General features: G+C 36.3%; 1 pseudogene; it reads right to left on the bottom strand.

The window, feature by feature from the left end:
• The window catches only part of LOC100618458 (BTB/POZ domain-containing adapter for CUL3-mediated RhoA degradation protein 1-like), a 31,981-nt pseudogene extending 23,942 nt beyond the window's left edge, over positions 1 to 8,039 (bottom strand).
• Positions 8,040 to 18,086: the final 10,047 nt, after the last annotated feature.

The following is an 18,086-nucleotide window of genomic DNA, read 5'->3' as shown; positions in this document are numbered from 1 at the left end:
TAAATTAAGTCAAGATAAATATATCTGAATAATAATTCTGCAAAGAATCATCTGCAAAGAAATGAAATTTGAATTCATGGGAGCCAATGAAATCACTAAATGAAATAGTATAGAAGTAGAAGCAAAAAAGGCCAAGGAAAGAGCCTGGGAAAACACTCCAGGTTAACAGGTATAATCTGGATGAAAGATCTAGAAAATGAGACTAAGAGGGATTAGTCAGATGGGTGGGAGAACCAGAAAATAGCAGTGTCATCAAAACCTAGAGAGAAAATAATTTTGATAAAAAGGTGATTGGGTGTCAAAGAGTACAGAGAGTGGTGGAAAAGGATGCAGTTGTGATAGATGTAAAGATAGGAGAATGTAAAAAATTGAGGCAGGGAGAAGGTAGAGAAAGTTGGAGAACATCATATCCAAGTGGTTTGGATGGGTTGAATCTAACTGAAATGTGTCATTTTGAGAAGTATTGTAGTACGTGCCTTGGAATGTACCATGTTGTTAATGGACTTGGAGTAATAATGAAGGTAAAAAGGGCTAAATGTCCTATGCTGTTAATTTGAACTAGTGAGTAGAGAGAGGAAAGCCATGATTTGACTAGCCAAGCTGGGGTAGAAGTCCTGGGAATGGAGAGAATGGAAGAATTATGGTGGTAGTGGCAATAAGTGGGGATAACAAATGTAAGGGCAGGGTTGATGAAAGGTCTGTCCTTGATGACAACCTGCTGACAGTGGGGTCATTCATCATGAATAATATGCCATCTGACATGGATCCTTCATACTTGATGCTCCCATTCATCTTAATCTTCTCTTTGCTAAGACCCACCTCCTCTAGCAGTACCCCAAGTGGACTCTAGAAGAGTAGGGTCAGACCCCTGGGTTGTCTTGCAGATCAGGATATTTGATGTATCTTCAAAGATCCTTGCCTCTGGGAATTTCATCTTGGTTTGCTTCTTATAAGTGGTATAGACAATGGAGGTACAGCAGACTTTGGCAATCTTTTAACTCTGTCCTTAGAAAGACCACCAGCAGCAGATTTTATCACCCAGTACATCTTTGGGAAAGAGCAGCCACCTGAGGAAGCACAATGCCAGCATATTGGACAGCTCAATTTTCTTTAGTAGGTTGTTGCCTGATATGCTGGTATAAGGAGTATTTGTTGTTACTTTGATGGTGCAGCAGCTTCACCATTGGCTTAGTGGTGCTAGCCAGAAGCTGCTGTCCCTCCCTAGAGATGTCACCATAGGGATAAGGCAGTGGGGAAAGGCTCACTTCCTGTAGGGCCAAGACAATCCTTAGTTATCCCCTGCACTAAGTCTTATAATGCCTCACCCAATAGCTTGCTCAGCTCCTGAGGGCCCTCTCTGGCAAAGTCACTGTTCATCCTGAAGGTAGTTCAGGATTGTCCAAAAATGATGCCCACTGCTGTTGATCAGCACCCAACCTTCAGAGTTCATGAGCACCTCCATGAAGCCACTGAACTAACTTTAAACATGCTGTCCTGTTTAGTCACGGTGTGTAGTGTGGTGTAGTGGAATGAGCCTGCAATGTTAAGCTTTACATATTTGCTATTGTCAAGCTCAGTAGTATCCAGTTGTGTGATTTAATTTACAAGACTGGCATAAATACGAAGACAAGTCATCCAATATACCAATAGTAGCTTTAGATTTTCTTTGAACAAGGCAAAGGAAGGAAATAAAAGTTCCTCCAAGAAGTCAATGATAGTCACTAACATTTCTGCAAAACTTTCAAATTTACAAATGTGTGTATGTGTGTGTTCTGCAGGGTTCTAGGGTAACTTTGAAAGATTGGGGGTTGTTTTCTCTAATGCCATAAGTCTGATCCCCATTCTTGTGTGTTCTCCAAACTGTTAGCTACCATTGGTTAGTGCTGTTTGCATTTTAAAAATTAAAATTAATTAGTTTGTTATTTTGTTTTTATAAGGAGGTATTTACTGTGAAGATATGGCAGAAACAAAAGTACAAACATTCCCACTCAGTATCTGGTCCTATTACTCTCCTCTCTACTACTTTTCTCCCTGGACAGAGTGAATTCAAATTTAACACAGCTTTATGGTATCATTCTCTCCACAAAGTTCACCTCCAAAGGTGACATAGATGATGGATGGATGAGATGTGTCTCTAATATCAATAGATTGGTCTGAGCAGACTGATCAGGACTTTACTTCTTCATTTTAGCTTCTGGAAAATCCCAGTGTAGACTTGAGCTCCTGGATTTCTGGTGGCTAGCTTTCCAGACCTTTTGAAGATCACAAGGTTTCTGTTGTTTTTATTATTTCTTCACTTAAAACTGAAAAGAACAAAGGCAAAGAGGAAGAGAACAGAGTACCATGTATTGGCCTTGGATAGGGAGAACCTAAGGTCTCTCCTCATTGGGCATCTCTCTCTGTTAAAAGAATATCCAGGAAGAAAAGTGCTAGAAACATCTATTTTTAGCCCAGGTTTTGATTTTAGAACATTTCTCCATCTTATCTCTGAAATCACCAATGTTAATTGAATCAAGGTTAATCAGATTTTTTCCATCTGAAGAGCCAATATCCTGTTGGTCTGGTCCTGGGTGGCTCTCACCCCTTTTGGTCTTTTTTTAAAACCCCCAGTCTTCCATCACTCATTTCTCTTTATGGCGATTGATTGCCTCACTTTGTCCTGTTGTTTTGTTGTGACCCAACAATAAAAAAGACTTCAGATATGTCCATGCATGTGTTAGATCTCCCCATTCTTTGCTTATTCAAACAAACAGCAGTTTCTCCTCCTTACAACGTAATTCTCCCACAACTTTTAATATTTCTTGTTCAGGATGTATTTTGACAAACTGTATTGATCCATCTATTTCTGCAACCATTGTATTCATTGTTAAATAACCACCACTTATTATGCTCCCTGTGAACTTGACAACTGATTGGTATGATGATACATGTGTTTATGCCTTACAACTAATTTCTAACAATCTAAGTCATCCTAAACATTTTATTGCAGCCTTAATTCTGGGTATAACTGCTCTTATTTCAGAAATTGCATCCTTGGCTGCATCCACTACTGCTCTTGTTCAAACAGTCCACACTGCACAACATGTAGACAATCTTTCTAAGAATGTTTCACTTGCCCTCTTAATTCAAGAACATAAAGACAAGGGGTTAGAGGCTTGTTTAAATGTCTTAGAAGAAGCCATAATTTATATTGGTAATCAGTTACAAAATATAAAAGTGAGATTTAAATCAAGGTGCCATGCTGAGTACAAATTTGTGTTTCTCCCCTCCCTTATAATCAATCAGATATTCCTTGGGAGAGCATACAACAACACATCTTTGTAATTTGGAACCACTCAGAATTCTCTATTGACCTGAAAACACTGCATAAATAAATTATGGATATTAGCCATTCCAGTACTTCCCTTTATTTGGCCTCATCTATTGCAAATTCATTTTATGACAATGTTTCTTCCTATGTATCCCATAACAGTCTCATTCACACCCTTATTGTCTGTAGATTTGCACTTGTCTTATTTTTTCTCATTCTTGTTTGCTTTCCAATTATCATCTGATGCCTAGGATCTACCATACATCAGGTTCAAATCGAGATGAAGTCGTTTACTTTAAAAAACAAAAAGGGAGGAGATGCTGGAGGCCATCACACCCCGACCAGCTAATAAGGTCACAGTCTGAGGAAAGGAGGTCTGCAAAGCAGATCCTAGAATGAGGGCCTCCTCACTGATCCCCTCTGTGACTTCTTTCCCCAAATTTTCCCCACTAATGGACTTGTTATGATTATACAGGAGAAATAATATGAGAGCAAATACTGATAGGATCAATAAATATATACCCTACTTTAAGCCCCTTAGGTTATTACCCTGAAAAGATTGCAATTATAGAATTAAAGTCCAAAGATTACTGCCCATGACCCCTCCTTTCTCAAGCACAAGACACACTCCAAGGCCCTACAATAAACACCAGCCAAAAGCTTGAGTACTATAATGAATCTTTTCCTACAGTTACCACACTCAAATGAATTTGTTGAAACAGAAAACAAGCAACATTTGTGAGTCTTAAAAACTACTCAGACTATACTTTAGAAGATTTTATTTAGCTATTTCCTTATTTTAACAATGGAGATACTTGGTCTAACAAGAATCAGGAATGTATTGGGAACTTTTGAAATTACTCCACCCTAATTAGACATACTTTAGGGGAAAATAAAAGTTGTAAACTCCTGTTTGAACAATGAAGGTACTTAACTCATACTTTATAGTAAAGTTATAACCTTAAGATAGGTCTATTTTTAGATCTAATACAAAAAGGTGTTAAGTACCTGTAAAGTTAAATTAGTACCTAAAAAGGTCAAGTAACTTACAAAAGGCAAGCTTAACAAAGAGGTGTGAAGTACTCAGAAGATATAATCTAACCAGAGAATGTGAGAACCAAAGAAGATGAGAACTAAGAATGGGCAGTCCTGGAATTATGTGTACTGTGATTGGTGGATGTGAAAATATAGGGGAGGTGACATAAGAGAAAATTTCTTTAAAAGGAAGGGGTAAAAAGTCAGGAGGCAATTATTAAGTTTGGAGTTGAATTGAGTTAGATTCTGAACTCATTTCAGAAGATTCAGTGGAGGACTGGAGCTTGCTTGGAGATGGTCTTATGGTGAGTTATAAGACTGACTCCTCTTTCCCTTAGGCTCAGGGAGGCCACTTTGGCCTAGGCCTATAACTACTGCTTGGCTCAGCCTGAGTCAGAGCAGTTTAGATGAACTCTCTCTCTCTCTCTCTCTCTCTCTCTCTCTCTCTCTCTCTCTCTCTCTCTCTCTCTCTCTCTCTCTCTCTCTCTCTCTCCTTCCCTTAATACTTTCATTTATAGTAATTAGAATCTCCATAAATCCCCAGCTGACTTGGGTATTTTTCATATTTGGGAATTTCCCATGGTGAGCACTTATTTAGATTTTAAGTCAAAACACTAAAATTATCCTTACACATTGCTAGGCACTTCAAAGTAACACAAGAAAAACAGAACTTGTAAATTGAGGAAAACCTCAAAACTATTCTGCTTTAAGTCCTCACACCTAGATACGAAGATGTTTTGTTGTTTATCTCCCAAGCAATTATGATTGATAGTGAAAGCTGATCAAAAGCACAATGATCCTCTCACCAGGTCAAGGGGTACTAATCTACAAATGGTTTTATTCACATTAATCATATCTATCACAGAGTGTTGTAGAAACCTAGTAAATGATCACAGAATTCTTTGTTATAGTAACATCACAATAGTGTTGGTTAGGTGATTTGATAATATCCAATCAAATTTTAGAATGTCACATATATAGAAAATTGATTGTGTGTCAAAGCATGTACCAAAAAACCTATATAATAAATGAACCATGGTATTATGGCAGAGCACTCTGTGTGATGTCTGCATATGTGGGTTGAATGCATAGTGTGTCTCATTTCTTTATTCCAACTGTGACGTCACTTCTGGGCAGAGAGACCTTGGATCCTCAGAGGGGCCACTGGATGGACCGCTATAGAAAAGAACAATAGCAAAACCTTTGTTTTAGTTGGTTAGTGCCTTTTAAATGCTTTCCTCTCCCCAGCCCCATTTCAGTTATATAGATAATCAAAAAGACTCTGTTTCCCCACATGGTTAGTGGACCAGAACCAATTAGGAAAGAAGAAATAAACAAGCATTTATTAAGTGCCTACTATGTGCCATGTACTCTCCTAAATGCTTTACAAATATTATCTCCTTTAATCCTCAACAACTCTGGAATGTAAATGCTATTATTTCCCCCTTTTTATAAGTGAGGAAACTGAGGCAAACAGAAGTGAAATGACTTGCCCAAGGTCACATAGCTAGTAAGTGTCCAAGGCTAGATTTGAATTCAAGTCTCCCTGAATACATTTCAAGTGCTAATGTACCATCTAACTGCCTCTAATTGCAGAATATATGTTCATACACCAAAATTTACTTGGAGACTGTGTCTGCTGAACATACTCATTATCCATTTACTCATACTGGGCCCATTGGCTTGTCCTGACCACATTAATTATATATACACATATATGTATATATGTCATATGTATATTTATACATATTTGTGTATATATATATACATATATATATGTTCTCAGATTTAAAAGAAATTCAGGAGCTAGAAGTGCTAGCATGTCTAGAATACAAAGCTTGGAGTCAGAAGACTTAGGTTGACATCCTTCTTTTGACATTTAATGGCTATGTGCTGCTTTTGGACAAAACACTTAACCTATATGTATTTCAAACTCCTTGAAATTCTGAATTGATGGAGGGGGTTCCCCTACCTGACCAAATAACGAATTTTATTCATATGTATATTCAATGTGCTATCTTTCAGATAAAATATATTTAGTAATATATTTAGAGCATTAATATTAAGCATATCAATAGCATCCAGTTTTATAATAGATGGAGGCTTCACCATATGTTGATGTTAGTGACTCTGGGCTGTCACAGTGTCTGTAACCATAAATTTTCAGGAGAATGCAATCTTTATCACATTTTTAAGAGGTTCATTCAAGTACCCTGCAGTAAAGGTAGAAGACAGTATAAGGCAGGAGTTCTTAACCTTCACCTTTTTTGTGTCATGGACCTTTTTAGTTTAGCAAAACCTATGGATCCCATCTCAGAATAGTGTTGTTGATGTTTTCATTCACAATAAAGGGAAATGTTAAATTTTAATCTGAGGTAAGTAAAAATAGAGATTTAATTTTTTCTCATCCAATTTTGTAAATACTCTGAAATCTATCCATGAATCCTTTTCTATGGACCCTAGATTAAGGACCCAACATATTAGGAAAAGTCTAATATTAGGTTATTGTAAGGACATGGAAGTGAGAAAAGATAATAAAATGGTAAAGGGGTGAATGAGTAATTGCAATGGCATGAAAAATACTTAACTCAGTTTGGCTTTCTCAAAGTACCCATATTCAGAGATTTGCATGGATTATAACTATATTTATGCCATTGTCTATATCTATATCTGGCAGATTGAACTTGGGCTAATTATGATTAGAGAACAATTATAAAATACTACATATGTTAACCTTTAGAGATTTAGAAAAAGTTTTTCCTTAAAGAAATTCAACACAAATACTGAATATAACAGAAAAACTTTTTAATAACAAATATTGTTTTTCTATAGATTATTTCTTTTTTTTCTATAGATTATTTCTAACTATTATTTTATAATCTTTCTAAAAGATGTCAGAACCACAATATTTCACACATGGATACTATAATGGTAAAATTGTGATATTTGTTTTGTTTCTACTATTCTTCAAAATTATATATGGAATTTTATTGGTCTTTTTGACTGAAGATATATATTAGGTAGGACTATGTGACTAATGCCTGTCTCTTAAGACTTCATTTGCTAGGGATGGGAGAAAGAAGAAGGCATTTGCCATTTAAAGAGCAAGTGCTCATCTGTTGAGGGGAAGCTGTCTCAAGTTATGTGATTGGAATAATGAGTTGATTTGGAGATTAGTATCGATATATGTTGATGTAAAGTATTATAGGGGTGTAGAATGTAAGATTATTTTATGTAGCATGACAGGTAGATATAGTTCTATATAAAACAGTGTAGTAGAAATAACTCTAGATCAGTTTTGATACAAGATAGATGGATAGTTAAAGATGGAATGGATATAAGATAATGCTTTGAGGAAATCAGGATGATAAATTTCCTTCTGAGCTTATTACTAGATCTTTCAACATTAGCTAGACTTTTGTGAAATGTCAAGATTAGCTGGATAATTTTAACGTTAATGGATGTTTCATTTATATTATAGTATAACCACATACATAAATCATTGATGGGTCCAAGGAGGCTAGAGTGATTACCCTTTTCATTTATATGAATGGACCCCTCTAAGAACTGGACCCATGTTGCACTCATAGATTAGTTTCCTTCTTGGGGAACCCTGTTTCCTAAAGAGATTCAATGTTTTATATCTTACCTGTGGCCCCTGTAGGAAATCTCTTAAAATGTAATTTTGGCTCATGTCTACAATTTCTTTAAAACAGGAATAAAATAGTATTCAATGTCCAATGTAAATTAGATATAAAAGAGCTATTTATTTTCCCATACAAAAGAAATGCCAAACACAAAAGATTCATAAGTGTGTATTGGCAAGACCTAATCAACTCCTAATGTGTAACTATTATACACTTTGTGAGACATATGTAATACATCAAAACATTAAGTATTTTGTGAGACTGCTGAATCAGCATATCACCCTAATCTTGGTTTTTCATTATCCAAACAGCTTCATTCAGGTTCATGCCTTTTGGCAAGCCAGGGCAGGAATTGGGCTCATCCTGCTAGTCATCTTCTCTAAGAAGCACTGTAATAATTTCTGGAAGTTCCTCCCAAAGTACATCAGGCCCCAGTGGAGGATCCAGGAACTTCCATCCTCTCAAACTGGATAGTCAGTCCTGCCCAAGTGAAAAACTTCTAACCAAATCAAAACGTACTTTAGAAAAAGGTCGAAATTATCTAAATTTGTGACAAGCAATTTCAAATCCTTCTATATCTCTTGAATTGTTTCTATAGAATCGTTTTGAGAGCACAAAGGGTTTTATATAAAAAATCTTCAGATTCCCAGCCCACTGCCTTGTACATAGCTGTTATTTAATAAGTATTTGTTGAAATAAGCTAAATTTGATAGGTTTGAGTTCCCAGGCGAGGATGCCAGAGGCTATTTTGTTTCTTCTCATGTACTATACAAGCAGTTCAGTTAACTTTCTACCAGGGAGATAGCGGTTTCTGGTTTGGACCTGGCCTCGCTTCCAAACAACAGACTTTAGAATGATGAGACTGAGAGCTGGAAGGGACTTTATAAATCATCTGTTATAATTCTGTCATTTTTGAATCAGGAAACTGAGTCAGCAGAAGGTGAAATACCTTGTTTAAGATTATACTGATAACTTCTAAACCATTAGATCTGCATTTTGGCTATCACCTCCATCTCCTCCCTTTCCTCTCCCTCCCATCTATCCACTGGAATCTTGGACTCTGTGCACAAGATGCTAGTAATAAGTGAATTTTAACCCTTTCTTTCCTGGCTCTGGGCCTTTACACCATTTCATGGCCACTATTTCCAAACAATTACACATTTTGACTTAAGCTTTAATATTTTAAAATCAGCTAGCACAATATTACTTTTTAACTCTCTTATTTAGTAAAAAAAGTCCTAAATTTAATTCTTACACATAGGATCAGAATACGAATCCCTCATGAAAGAAAACACATTTATTAAGCACTTAACCATGTGTCAAATGCTGTGCTAAGCACATAATATTCAAATAAAAGCAAGACAGTCCCTGCCCTCAAGAAAGCTTTATTTCTAATGGAGGAAGATAATATATAAAGGAGAGCTGGAAAGAAGATGGGAGAGGTCCATGTGTGGTGGAATTGTTTGGAAATAGTGGTCAACAAATGGTGTAAAGGCCCAGAGCCAGGAAAGAAAGGGTTAAAATTCACTTATTATTAGCATCCTAGAGTCAGTGGATACCTGGTTTTTTCTTCCTATGAATCAGCCTCCTCTCACGTAGACATCACTTCTAGCCAAGGTCAATTGAGATAGGAAAAAAGCTACAGCTTGTGTCAATCCTATATTTAGAAAAGATACTTAGGTTTACTCATTAAAGATAAAATATGACAGCTAGGTGGCATAATAGATAGAGTCATGGGCCCAGAATTAGGAAGACTTGAATTCAAATCCATCTGCAGACATTTACTACTTAAGTGCAGTGGTGCTATTGCCTCAGTTTCCTCATCTGTAAAATGAGGATAATAATAGGATCTACCTTCCAGAGTTATTGTGAGGATTAAATGAGGTAACTATAATTGTAGAGTCCTTAGTACAGTGCCTGGAAAAAAAGTAATTACAATATAAATATTATCAATTATTATTAGTATTAAATGTTGCTGCCTCCCTAAAAATTTTTATCATTAGGATTCTGAGGGATTGCTTTTTTAATTAGTTACTATATTGACCTATTTTATTCATCCATCTGTTCATTCATTTACCTATTTATCATTTATCCATCCATCCATCCATCTATCCATCCATCCATCCATCTATCTATCTATCTATCTATCTATCTATCTATCTATCTATCTATGTATCTATCTATCTAAGAACTGAGTTTCCTTATCTCATCCAGGTTGGAAGTCTGGGGCCACTCATAGCCAATCCCATATGAGAGCTTTGATGTGTTTCATTTCTGACCCAGGCCCATTCATTCTTCTTTAGGCAACCAGCTTATGAAGTCTCACTATATTAATATCAAATTTTGTGATATCTGATATCTGATCATTATAGCCTGTTGCAGTTCAGAACTCCTTAACTCAAGAGATTGCCAACTTCAGGCTCCCTGGTGGCAGTGCTGACAGGTGTGCAACACGACACATTGTAGATTGTATTACTTTAAAGAGGTTTGAAGTAGATAAAATCTCAAATAATATCAGATTTTAATCACTTAAAATCCTTTTTGAAGAGACATAAAATGATTTCATAGTGTTTATGATAGTTAAAAACTTAGTAGGAACTTGTAAGACATTCAGGTTTTGATATTTTGGGCTTTGTTAAATGATAAAAATAGCAAGACTTGGTTTTTTGGTTGGACAGAATATATTTTTATCCTGTTTAAGTCAGAACCAACAATCTTAGTGATTTTGAGTGGGTGATACAAAGCTGTCACTTCATTATTTTTGTTTTGCTGTCTTTGATTTTAAGAGATTGATCCTTATTGCTTAGTTACTGTTCCTGCACTTTAGAATTTCTCCCATAAGATAGTAAGAGGGGGGATTCCTTCAAGCTGCAAGATGGATGCCCCTGAGATTCAAAATGATGAGTTTTTTTTGTTCAAGCACATCTCATAGAATTAGAATCATGATTTTTTTTTGTATTTTTGTGTTAAAATCAATCTATTTGAAAAATGTGTATTTAAAGAAAACTAAGAGAATGTTAGTAACTTTGACCCCTAAGTCTACTTTTCTATCTTGACTAAATTGCTATAAGAATATCTATACATCTATTGAAACATCCTTGGAAAAGACTAGGGAAAGGAGCAGGCAGGGTCTTGCAAGCAATATTTTAGAGCAAATTACATCTAAATAGTTACAAAATTGACTGAAGTATGTAGTAGATATAAGATTCTACTGTGCTTACAGTACTTTTATAGTTGATTAGAAAACATTTTATTCAAAAAGGAAAATATTACCTTAAAGTCTCTCCTCCAATAAGAGGTTGCTATTCATATGTCAAAATTAGGTAAGATTATTTGAAAGATCATCAAAAATAATATATATGAATGTATATGTATATATGTGTGTGTGTGTGTGTGTGTGTGTGTGTGTTGAGTCAGGGTTCTGACATTGAGAAAAAAAGTAGAGAGAAAAAAAGAGAAAGAAGGAAGGAAGGAGGGAGAGATACACAAAGCAGGGCCAGATGGGGTGATGCATGATATTCGATTATTAAGATACAGAGAAAGATTTTTATAGAAAGTAAAGTACTAGGTATTATATCATAATTAGGAGGTGTTACTTTCCGACAGAATATTGTTTATGAAATGACTTTACTCAAAACATTTTTAGGGCTCCTCTATAGATGCAAGCAAATTGAGAAAGATTGACAGCTAATTTGTTCTGAATAACTTGGTGATGAAAGGTCTGGTTCATTTGGTCATGACTTTACAAAAGCTTCTTTGCTCTTCAAAATAAGGAATAGCTCAAGGTTTTATTATGATGATTTTGGGGAGGAATCCTTCAGGGGTTCTCCTTATCTGAGTTTGAACCATACAACAGTTTGCAGCTGTGAGATTTGGACCTTGCCAGAAATCTCAGGCAAACTTATAAGCAGGTCTTTTATGGCTGCTTTTCCTCAGTGGGTCTAATTTGTTCTAGGTTCCTCCATAAGTATTAAGAAAGACATCAAAAAGGGAGGCTTGCAAAAGTGTTGGTTACTGTCATTGAATATTTGCAGCATGGATTAAAAGTGGAGGAAGGATTTCCTTTAGATAGGCATATACTTCTGATGTTCCTATTGAGTATGATAGCACCATGATATGGTGCTGATTGCATCAAGACCCAAAACTTTACAGTCTACTAAGTGAGGTTTATAACTTGATAAAGTTTGACTTAATTACCCACTCAGGAAAAAAAAAACAAATGAATTAACAATGTCTATTGTTCAATCTATGATATGCAGTTGGATGAATTGCCAAAAGAATTGATTCATTATTATATGTATCTTGGACAGACACCAGATTGACAATGAGCATTAGTAATGGAAGTTTCTTTATGGAAATTTAACTATTTCAGTGAATCATGTCTAGTAAAATTTATTTAGTACCTCATAGGATTATGACAATCTCCTCATAATTAAAGTCAAGTAAGATGCAACCCTTAACTCACAATTGCACAAAAGAAGTAGCCATTAAGGATGCCATTACAGATATGTGACTTGAAAAGGTGAACTGATCATGAGCATGAAAATGAAGGACTATTCCTGTGGACAGTATACATGTTACATTGATATCAATGTATTTTCAAAAGAACTAAAGCAAAATCGTTAGCATGCTGAGCAATATCACCTGTGAAGGATTTAAAGGACACTGACAACAGGCACACAGATAAGAGGAAAAAAATGGGCTGTTATTTGAATTAATAGAAGAATCACACTTAGGGAATATCCGAGTATTTAAACAGCCCAAATATAAGCAACCTTCAAACAAATACCAAAGTAAATTCTTTAGGGAAAACATGAAATAATTAATTCCCAAGATACAAATGAATGTCTTTAGTTGCAAAGCCCAAATTGTTTCAGAAAGGGAACTGGTTTGATTAAGAGATGCCAAAATGGAACATAGTAAATGTGTAACAACTGGCTCTCTAGAAAAAGAAGGAATGGTGAATTTTAAAGTTAATCCTCAGTATTAACATTTTCTCCATCATTTTTTTAAATTTAGACAATCAAAAAACCAGTAAATCAATTTATGATTTATATCATTTGCAGTTTTTTCAACATAAAAAGTCTCACATTGAAGGTTTAACAATCAGCACTTGGGAACCTGTTCAAGCTGGCAATAGCATATTCCTTAAATGAAATCAAGTAAATAAGCATTTATTAAGCATTTACTCTTTGCTAGGTACTGGGGATACAAACAGAAGCAAAAAAGAAAGACAAGTTCTATTGTAAGGAATTGTAACATCAGTTGCTTAAAGGAGAGCAGTTGTGAATTGATAAGGCCACGGAACAGACATGAAGTCCAGATTTGGAGCTAGCATGGGGAAAATAAGAATAATGATTTAAAACACAGTGTATTAAGGGCAAATTTCTTGTAGGCTCCAGGAATATTTACATTGCCTTGAGTTTGCACATAATTATTTGCTTGGTGTCTCCCTCACTAGACTGTGAGCTCCTTGAGCGCAGGGACTGTCTTTTGCTTTTCTTTGTATTCTTGTCATTTAATGTGGTGCCTGACCCAGAGTAGGTTCCCAATCAAAGATTAATGACTGACTAAATGTCAAGGATGTGAAAACAGGACTGGGAGAAGTAGGATGTCAAGCAGAGTCTTGAATCATCAGGGAGAATATGCAGTTACTTCGACCTGGCATTAAAAGGGTAGAGATTCATTATATGACTCTCAAAGCAGAAAATTCAGGACTGGGGATATTATAGACTGGATAGAACTATCAGCAAGAGTGACTTGATATTGAACTAGGAAGCTAGGCCACTTATAATACTGTGTTATTACCATCAGGAAGTTAGGGCAGAAAGGCAACAGCTGTCACCAAATTTTCTAGTGACAGTACCAGCCTCTCTGCCACTTAAAAGTTGCTTGTAGGCAGCATACACAAGTAGAAATAACCCAGGTTTCTAAAGCAATATATCTTAAAATGGCCTTTAGACCACAGAGGTATTGTGTTGGCCATTAGGCTACAGAGGTATATGTGTTGATAGGAAGGAGAATAAAAGAAGAAGATACTATTTCTTTGGGTCGGAGCTCTGAGTTGTTTGCTAACTTGGTTGACTATGAATCTATATTTTAGAGTATGCTTCCATTTTCATATCCAATCAGTTGCCAAGTACTGTTTTCAGATCTTTGGAATTTAGTCAGTCTATAGTCTTTTATTGGTATAATAAAGGGGATACTTTGTAATAGAGGGATACTCCTGAGGGTGTCTATTGATCAATACTGGATGACTAATGGATCAAGATTTTACCTACCCTCCACCCATCACCTCCTGGTTTCCTCCTTCTCCTTCCCCCTTCTTTAAGTCACTCAGTGTGAACTATGAGATTTAGAGAAAATACTCTGTCCTCTTGATTTCTCAAGTAAGGGATTTATTTGGGGAAGAAAGGACAAGGATGGAGGATAAGGTAAGAGAGATGTGGTTTTCCCTAGTCTATACAAGGAGCCTTGTCTGTGAGGATATTGGGGAAACAGCAGTTCTGTCACAACTGTGAGACAAAGCCTGTCAGGGAGTATGAGGATAACTATATGTCTTCTTTTCTTCTAATCAGCCAGGTAAATATCAGTCAGTCACCAAAAGCTTCAGGGTCTTCACCATCAGCCAGAAGCAGCCAAAACTTAGTTCAAAAGCCTTGAACCCCATCATCTCCATTACTCTGTCAGAAGCCAAAAAGGGTCTCAGCCTAGGTCAGAAGTAAGTTCAGCCCAGTACAGCTGCTGGCTTGGCTCCAACTGTCTTTCCCGGACATCCCAGACAACTGTCTTTCCATTCCAATGGAACTGTCACTTGACTGACAGCTCTTCTGTCCTCAGCTTTCTGTCTTGCATGCATGTAAATTCTCACTTGCATGCATGCTTCTTTGACTTTGGGCACCTACTATTTAATGCGAAGCACTATGTTAAATGCTAAGGATACAAAGAAAAGCAAAAGACAGACAGTCCTTTCCCTTAAGGAGCTCACAGTTTATTGGGGGAATCAACATGCAAACAATTATATGCAAACATACTATATAGAAGATAAATTAAAACTAATCAACAGAGAGGATACACTAGCATTAAGGATTGTGAAAGGCTTCCTGTAGAAGATGGGATTTTAGTTGGCACTTAAAGGAAGCCAGGAAGCAGAAATGAGGAAAGAGAATATTCTAGGCATGGGGGACATCCAGTGAAAATGCCTGGGTGTTGAGCAAGGAATGGCAATAAGGTCCATGCCATTGGATCATAGACTACATGAGGGTGGTGGTAGTAGGATAAGGTATAAGAAGACAGGTAGGGTAATTTTCTCAGACCTTGTCACTCTCTTTCTTGAAATCTTCAATGGTTCCCCATTGCTTTTATGATAAAGCATAAACTTATCATTCAAGTCTTTCCAATTTAGCTTCAAACTACTTCTCCAGGTTGGTTTTATATTTATCACCTTCATATACACTACATTTCAGTTATACTGAACTATCCGATCTTTTGTAAAATCAACACAAGGTATTTCCTATGTTTGGATTTCACTCCTTTATTTTTGCTTTTCAGAAATCCGATTGTAAGAATTAAAATTAGGTTTGACTCAATATGAGAGTTACAAAAGTAAGATTGTGGTCACTATTTATAAAATATTAGCCCTTAAGTAAAAATGATTATTAGCAATTTCTATTTACAACAAGGTAGTAGGAAGGAGACAGAACCTTGTCTAGCCTACCAGCCTAAGTGCTGATTCAGTGAAATCTGGCTCAACTCCTGGAAAGGGCTCCCTCAAGTATCAATATCCATGTGGAAGACCCAGTGGTGTCTTTAGCCAGAAATCCACCAAGGCAAGCCTCTTTCTTCAGCCCGAGTTACTCACTGAGCAAGCCTCTCCAGTGTAGAAAGCTCCAGTCAAGGACAAGTCTAGGACAATGTGACACATTCAAGAAGAGTCTCTCTTCAGTTCAGCTCACCAGTGCAGAGTGAAAAAATCAATCCTTGGGCTTGGCCTTTTATCTCCCTTTTCCATATCACTTCTTGTCTCTCCCTTTCTTCACAGGAGCCAATTGCAACCTCCCAATTTGCCTAGCATTGCCCAAGGTGGGGTAGTGCTTGTGGCCTTTGGGGGTGTGAACTAGTAAATTATTTGTGAGCTCTCTTACCTAGCAACTTACCAAGTACTAAGTAGGGGTACTTCAAATTTTTGAATTGATTAAATTAAAGATTGCTGATTGATTGCATTAAAATGAACTAAGAGTTCAATTCTCTCTTCATATCATCTTCCTTGATGACTCACCTTGGGTACTATCACCTTCATGAGGCTTTCTTCTGTCCCTCTTCTAGTTCTCTCTCTTTTCCCAAATTATGTTATTTTAACTTTTTTCTATGTATATGGTATAACATACCAATTAGAGTAGAATATTTAAAATATATATGTATATGTACATACATATATACCTCTAGTACTTAGTATTACACATTTTTGCTTAATATATTTTTGTTGAATTGAATTGAACCTATCCTAGTGAAGTGATATGTTTCTAATTTATCAATATTTCATGTACCAGTTTATATCACACAACTTAAACTACTACATCCTTGAGCTACTGTAGCTAAAAGAAATCAGTCTTTAATAATTAGTCTATGGGCAGAACCAAGATAGTAGTGTTGTAGCAGGAAAATCCTAAAGCTGCTCTGAATTTCCTTCTAATCCAATCATTAAAAAGTGTCTCAAAAGTACAGAAGTCAAAGCAGAACAAATAAAAAGGCTCTTCCATTGGAAACAGTGGGAAAGGTAGTCAGTGAGAGGGCATTTCCCCATTATAAGGGACAAAACTGCACAAGGTAAAGTGTAGGCTGACTACCTCTCCCTCTTCACTTACCACTCCAGAGGCAACACCAAGACTAGGGCAATCTCTGAATTCTAGGAGGCTTGCTACACTAAAGAAAAAGCATCACACACTTACCCCTCAAAACTCCAGGACCTGGCAGTGAGATTGAAAACTTAATAGCACCAGACTCACTTAGTGGCAGCAGATGCAATAGTTGCAGAGGTAGCATCAGGGGCAAAGAAGATAGCCTAAGGGCAAAACATTGTGAAATCTGCTACATCTACAAAAAGCAAACAAACAAACAAAACCTGGCAGACCTACCCCAGGCCCTAGAGGTGAGGGTCAGAGCTCTATAGTACTGGACTTGCTTAGGTCTCTGACATAGAAGGGAAGATAGCCCCAAGGCAAAGTCCTGTAAGACAGAAACGAAGATAAAAATGACCAGTAACTTACAGGCCTTTCAGTCTTCCAGTGGGAAAATGAGTAAACAACAGAAAAAAAGCTCTTGATTTTGGAAAATTTCTATGGAGAAAAAGAGCTAAAAACCCCCAAAACAAAACCAGAAGCAACAGGAGAAGGTGAGAAACAAGCAAAAACATGCAAACTCTCAAAAAAAATGGAAACTGGTCACAACTTCTGGAGAATCTCAAAAAGGAGTTGAAGAACCAAGTAAGAGAGATAGAAGAAAAATGGGGAGAAAAGTGGGAAAAAGAAATGAAAGTAATGTAAAAAGAAAATAACAGCTTAAAGGTAAAATTGGCCAAATGGAAAGAAAAAGACAGAAATCAAATGAAGTAAAAAGCATATTAAAAACCAGAATTGACCTGTTAGAAGAACAGACAAAGAACTTCAGTGATTAAAAGAATGCATGAAAAGCAGAATAGATCATATTGAAAAGGAGAATCAATAGGTCATGGATGAAAATCAGTCTTTAAAGACTAGAAATGGGAAAATAGAAGCTATGATTTTATGAGACATCAAAAAATAATAAAATAAAATCAAAATAATGAAAAAAATAGAAGAAAACATGAAATTTCTCTTTGAAAAAATTACTGAGCTGGAAAATAGATTCAGGAGAAACAATTTGAGAATGATTGGACTACCTGAAAGCTATGGTCAAAAAAAGGCCTAGACATCATATTACAAGAAATTATCTAAGAAAACTGCTCTGAAATTCTTGAATGAGAGGGCAAAATAGACATTAAAAGAATCCACAGATCACTCCCTGCATCAAATCCCCAAATGACAATTCCCAGGAATGTTATAGCCAACTTCAAGAGC

Source organism: Monodelphis domestica, chromosome 4 (genome assembly GCF_027887165.1).
Source record: "Monodelphis domestica isolate mMonDom1 chromosome 4, mMonDom1.pri, whole genome shotgun sequence".
NCBI classification, from domain to species: Eukaryota; Metazoa; Chordata; class Mammalia; order Didelphimorphia; family Didelphidae; genus Monodelphis; species Monodelphis domestica.
This window is presented reverse-complemented; position numbering and strand designations above follow the sequence as displayed.